General features: G+C 34.8%; 1 non-coding gene across 1 annotated transcript; it reads right to left on the reverse strand.

Annotated features, from left to right (window-relative positions):
- Positions 1-6054: 6054 nt before the first annotated feature.
- LOC131495200 (U6 spliceosomal RNA) lies at positions 6055-6158 on the reverse strand. The gene has a single exon (XR_009253830.1). It is a non-coding gene; the product is annotated as a U6 spliceosomal RNA (small nuclear RNA).
- Positions 6159-6747: the final 589 nt, after the last annotated feature.

The following is a 6747-nucleotide window of genomic DNA, read 5'->3' on the forward strand; positions in this document are numbered from 1 at the left end:
ATTCTCTCTCTCTCTCTCTCTCTCTCTCTCTCTCTCTCTCTCTCTCTCTCTCTGTCCCTCTAACCCACTCACAAAAGCAAGAAACATGAAAGTTCTCAAATAAATAACCTAACTTTATACCTCAAGGAAATAGAATAAACTGAACCCAAAGTTAGCAAAAGAAAGGAAATAAAGATTAGAGCAAAAATAAATGAAATAGAGAATAGTAAGACAATAAAAAAAGATTAACAAAGACCTGATTCTTTAAAAAGATTAACAAAACTTATAAGCTTTTGGCAAGATTAACAAATAAAGACCAAATCAATAAAATCATATGAAAGAGGAGACATTACAACTGATATCACAGAAATACAAAGGATCATAAATAGGTATTATGAACAGCTATATGTGAACAAAACAGACAACCTACAAGAAACAGGAAAATTCTTAGAAGCATACAACCTATCAAGATTGAATGAGAAGGAAATAGAAAATCTGACCAGACTAATTACTAGTAAGGAGATTGCATGAGTAATAAAAAAACTTCCAATGAAGAAAAGCCCAGGATCAGATGACTTCACTGGTGAACATTTAACCAAGAATGCCAATCCTTCCCAATTATTCCAAAAAATAAAAGTGTAATTTTATGAGGCCAGTATTACCCTGATACCAAACCAAAAAAGGACACTATAAGAAAACTACAGGCCAATATCTATGATGAATATAGATGCAAAAATTCAATAAAATACTAACAAAATAAATTCAGTAGCATGTGAAAAATATAATGAACTCAGTAGCACAAAAAAGACCATTCACCATGATCAGTGGGATTTACCCCTGGGCTGCAAGGATGATTTAATACACACAAATCAATAGGATACATCACATTCATAGAATAAAAGAAAAAAATTGTATCATTTCAATATACATAGAAAAAGCATTTAACAAAATTCAATATTTGGTAATGATAAAACACCCAATTAGGTATAGAATGAATTACCTCAACATAATAAAGATCATATATGATAAACCTACAGCTAACATCACAGTTAATTGTAAAAGGTTGAAAACTTTCCTCTAAGATCAGGAATAAGACAAGCATGCCCACTCTTACCACTCTTATTCAGCATAGTGTAGAAATCATAGCCAGAGAAATCAGGCAAGAAAACAAGTAAAAGTCATTGGAATCGGAAAGGACAAAGTAAAATGGTCTCTATTTGCAGATGACATAATTTTATATATAGGAAAATCCTAAAGAATCCACCAAAAGCTGTTCATCTAAAAGATAAATTCAGAAAAGTTACAGAATATAAAATTAACATACAAAAAATCAGTAACCTTTCTATATACTAGCAATATTTTTTTATTGGAAAATGAAAATGACTCTATCTACAAAATTAAAATAAATAAGTAAATAATGCTTAGGAATAAATTTAACCAGGAGGCAAAAGATCTCTACACTGAAAACTGCAAGGCACTGATTGAAAGAAATTGAAGAAGACACAAATAAATGAAAAGGTATTTGTGTTCATGACTTAGAAAAATATTATTAAAATGTCCATACTACCCAAAGCCATCTATAGACTCAATGCAATTCATATCAAGATTCCAATGACATTTTTTTACAAAAGTAGAAAGAGAATCCTAAAATTTATATGCAACCACAACGATACAAATAGCCAAAGCAATCCTGAGAAAGAAGAATAAAGTAGTAGGTATCACATTTTCTGATTTCAAGCTATACTATAAAGCTACAGTAGTCAAAACAACATGGTACTGGCATAAAAAGAGACATACTGTTCAATGGAATAGAATTGAGAGCCCAGAAATAAACCCACTTACATACAGTCAACTAATATTTGATAAGGGATCTTAGAATAGTCAATGGAGAAAAGATAGTCTTTTCAATAAATGGTGCTGGACAGATTGGATACTCACATGCAAAAGAATAAAACTAGACCCCTATTCTTCACCACTCACAAAAATTAACTCAAAACAGATTAAAGACTTAAGTGTAAGACTGGATACTGTAAAATTCCTCAAAGAAAACAGGGAAAAAACTTGTTGACATGGGTCTTACCAATGATTATTAGGATATGACACCTAAAGCCTATTTAACAAAATAAAAAATAAGCAAGTGGGACTACATCAAAAACTTCTGCTCAACAAAATGAAAACACAACCTATCAAATGGGAAAAGAATATTTGCAGGACAACAAAGAGTCCAATTAAAAATAGGCAAAGGACCTGAGTAGAATAACTGGAATATTTTTCCAAAGAAGATATGTGAATGGTTAACAGGTACATGAAAATCTGCTCAACATCACTAATCATCAGAGAAATGCAAACCAAGGCCACAATGATACAGCACCTTACACTTGTTAGTATGGTTATTATCAAACAAACAAAGGATAACAAATGCAAAAGAGGGTGTGGAGAAAAGGGAACACTTGTGCACTGTTGATGGAGTTGTAATTTGATCCAGCTACTATTGCAAATGAATGAAGTTCCTCAAAAAATTAAAAATATAACTACCATATATGATTTAGAAATTCTGCTTCTGGATATTTATTGAAAGGAAATGAGAACACTATGTCAAAGATGTATCTGCGCCCCTATGCTCATAGCAGCATTATGTACAATAGCCAAGACATGGAAATAACCTAAGTTTTCATGAATGGATAAAGATGTGATCACACACACACACAGCCATAAAAAAGAACGAAATCTTGCCATTTGCAACAACATGGACTTTGAGAGCATTATACAAAGAGAAAGACAAATACTGTAGGATCTCATTTATATATGCAAACTAAAAACAAAACAAAGATTTGTGGTTTCCAGAGGTGGGGGTTGGAGAAAGGATAAATGGATGAATGTGGTCAAAAGGTACAAACTTCTAGTTATAAGGTAAGTAATTACTAGAGATGTAATGTTTAACATAATGACTACTATATTTAATACTGCTGTATGGTACCTTTGAAAGTTGTTACAAGAATAAATCCTGAGTTCTCACTGCAAGGACAAACTTTCCCCCACCCCTTTCCCCCTATATTTATAGGTGATGGCTGTTAACTAAATTTATTGTGGTAATCATTTCACAATATATGTAAGTCGAATCATTATGCTTTACACCTTATATTTATACAGTACTATATGTTTAATATATCTCAAAACTGGGAAAAAGAATGAGATCAAGAGAAATTTAGAGCTCGTGTTGATGTCATATTCCTTCAGTTTTAAGATGTCTTCGTTGTTTATAAAATTGGTCTAATTATATTAGTTCAGTTAAATAAAAATACCACCACGCAAGTATTATAATGTTACTGAGAGTAGAAATAGTAAAATAAGTATCTTACATTCAAAGATATAATTATATGTATTCTCTTTGGAGTTACTTGTTGGCTTGTGTACCTTTAGACTCTGCTCAGACACAATTTAAAAAGATCACCTATTGGGGCGCCTGGGTGGCTCCGTCGGTTAAGTGTTCAACTTCGGCTCAGGTCATGGCCTCACTGCTCATGAGTTCGAGTCCTGTGTTGGGTTCTGTGCTGACAGCTCAGAGCCTAAAGCCTGCTTCAAATTCTGTGTCTCTGTCTCTCTCTGCCCCTTCCCTGCTTGTGCTTGGTTTCTCTCTCTCTCAGAAATAAATAAACACTCAAAAAATTTTTTTAAAAAGATTACCTATTGACGTATTCCAATAGGAATGCTCCCTATTAAGGTGCAAATTCTCTAAATCTGATCCAGTATAGTGACTCTAGTGTCATGAGTCTTCATTTACATGCCCTTCCTTAACAATGTCTGAACAGGTTTACTTGATACTTTTACAAGATCAACAAAAGAATTCTTTGAAACTTAAAATCTACTTTTTAAAATATTCAGTTTATAGTTAACAGAAGCTTAAAGACCATTCTTTCTTTCAGGTTGCTTGCAGCATTTTCCCCATACTTCAGAAAATTCATAGCACAAGTGTCACTCCTTATGGCTCTTCTACTTTGGACAGTCATGGAGCTAAAGTGTAAAGCTTATATACAATGAAACACATAAAATGGAATTCTAGCAACTGCTATCCTATTGTCTGAATTGGCTCTTTGGTTGAAAACTATCAACCATTTTCTTGCTGCTGGTGAAGTCCCTAGGTGGGCATGCTTAGAATGAGTTTTGGTCTATTTTAAATATTTCTTTTTTCTTAGTTTTGTTTCTGCCTTTGATTCATATGGTCTACTGCTAGATCCTACATCTGATAGCAGTGATTGCTTGCCTGCCATTGTTCAAAGCTCAGTTTGTAAATGACAGATGCTTTCTGTTCGAACTTCATGAATTCTATCAGTTTTAATTCTACTGCTTCTTCTATCTATTGCTATTGCTCAAATAGATACAAGAGGGAGTTGTAGGAACTACAGTTCTCTTGTGTGACTCCTTCCAAATGCTCTTAAGTAACAAGAATGGCTCAAATACTCTGAATGAGTTTTGGCAGGAAATATAATATTGCCTGTACTGAGAGATGCTGGGAGACATTCATTACAGAAATTCTTTCTAAATCTGTTTCCTTCATTGTTGTTGACTATCTTTTACTTCAAACCAATATAAACAAAAAGAAACATGCAAAAAAAAAAACCCAAACAAAACAGAACAAACAAACCTGTTGCCCTGTGTTCCTGTATTTGCAAAAGGTTGTGGATTAGAATTTTGCTTATAAGAACATGTGGATTACACTGGGATCTCAAAAATCACTTTCTTTAGGCTGTTTACAACCCATGCAGAGAAAAGACTGGTCATAAGAAAGAGGTGATTCCAAATCTTTGAAAGATGAAACAAGAATCAGTTAGTACAGGAATATTAGGTGGTTCCAAATATTAGGTTGTTTCTTGAGCTGAATAAATTCCAATAAAGAAAATGAAACAGTTAGCAGCAGCCTTTTCCAGAGTCAAGGAATAAAAATAATCCACAGACAGGATTTTCCTAATCTCAAGTTACTTCAATTTTTTAATATTTGCTGTTTGTCACTCTTAGAGTCCAGTACTGAAAGTGAGACACATAATGAGGAAATTGCAAATGAACATGAATAGGATATAATTAACCATACCTATTTTGATCATTTGCTCTCCTTATGGACTCATGTGTCTATGACTATTTGCATTTTATACACTTACGGAAAAAAAAGAGGTGCAGTGAGGGAAGAGAGAAAGATACTAATACATGACTCTAATTTATATAGATATGTTCAAAACAGGATAGTTTTAACAGCTGAATTCCATCAAACAAAAAGTTCTATCACTTTGTAAAGAATTCCATGACTTCCAGTTACTTTGACATCTGAACAAGATTAAGTAAAGTTCACCCAGTTTTCATTGTTACATCAGAGACCTGTGCCACCATTGTTCCAAGTGCTCTCTGTCTTCTCCAGGGTTTCTGGAAAAGCCCGGTTAAGAGATTTGTAAGAAATTTCTTCCATTAGGCAGAGTTCCCCCTCAGCATTTAAGAGAGAATATTCTCTTTCAAGTAGCTTTTCTTCATGAACTATTGAGATATTGTGTCACATTTGCTGTTAGGTTTCAGTGCCCACTCTGAAGGACACTGAATACTTCTCCTTGTCCTAGCAATGAAATCATCCTGGGATTATTACCAGAACAGTAGATGTTACTGCAGAAATGTAAAGTGAAAGATGAACAAATGCTGAGCTTTTTTGCATGTTGAAATAGATTTTTGAAGTTCAAGACAAGGTGATAATATTAAGGAATTTTGAATCACAAGAGCTGTGTTTTGTATTTTTCAGAAGGAGAAACTGGAAAGTTCAAAGCATAAAGTTCATGCCCCCCCAAAATGCTTTTCTCCCTCAATCTTTTTAATTTTTAATATTTATTAATTCTTTGAGAGAGAGACAGAGCACAAGCAAGGGAGGGGCAGAGTGGGAGTGGTGGGGGGGAATACAGAGAATCCAAATCAGGCTCCAGGCTCTGAGCTGTCAGCACAGAACCTGACATGGGGCTCAAACCTATGAACCTTGAGATCACTACCTGTGCTGAAGTTGGATGCTTAATTGACTGAACCACCCACATGCCCAATCTTTCTTTTTTAAATATGGAATGTTTCATGAATTTGTGTGTCATACTTGCATAGGGGCCATGGTTATCTCTGTATCATTCCAATTTTAGTGTATGTGCTGCTGAAATGAGCACCCATTTTTCTCAATCTTGATCAAGACTTTCAAGTTGGACTCAGGAAGATAATAGGATAAGAGAAACAAAGTACATCAGAGTGAGTCCTGGGTGGGTGTCTAAGCTACAAATTGGATGCTATGTCCTCTCTGTGGTTATTTCCAAGTGGAGGCATATGATAGAACTTCTTATATCTTCCACTTAAGTTTGTCATTCAGAACACAATGTGGAGCCCAAGGAAGCTGGCAAAAATTGCGACTGTCCAGTGCCACATCAACTTAGTGCAGTAGCAGTGGAGCAGAAATGGTGGTGGGATGGGACTAGGCAGATCACACTTGAGATAGCTCTCAAGACCTTTTCCTATGGCCCTTAAAAGATTCAGGGGAAGTAGAATGATATCTCATGGCTCAAGAATGTCAAAGAAGTATAGCAGATCAGAAAATGTTTCTCTATATGGAGAGGGGAACATAGACAGTGAAACAAAAGCTAGGACCAATGGGATAGTGGATCTCCTTGGATGCCAGCATGGGAGCATGAAATGCTAGGGACCAAGGAGGCTGAAAGTGTCAGCAAGTGACCAGATTCTTCCAATAATCAAATTTGCCCTGCT

Source organism: Neofelis nebulosa, chromosome 14, assembly GCF_028018385.1.
Source record: "Neofelis nebulosa isolate mNeoNeb1 chromosome 14, mNeoNeb1.pri, whole genome shotgun sequence".
Lineage (NCBI taxonomy): Eukaryota > Metazoa > Chordata > Mammalia > Carnivora > Felidae > Neofelis > Neofelis nebulosa.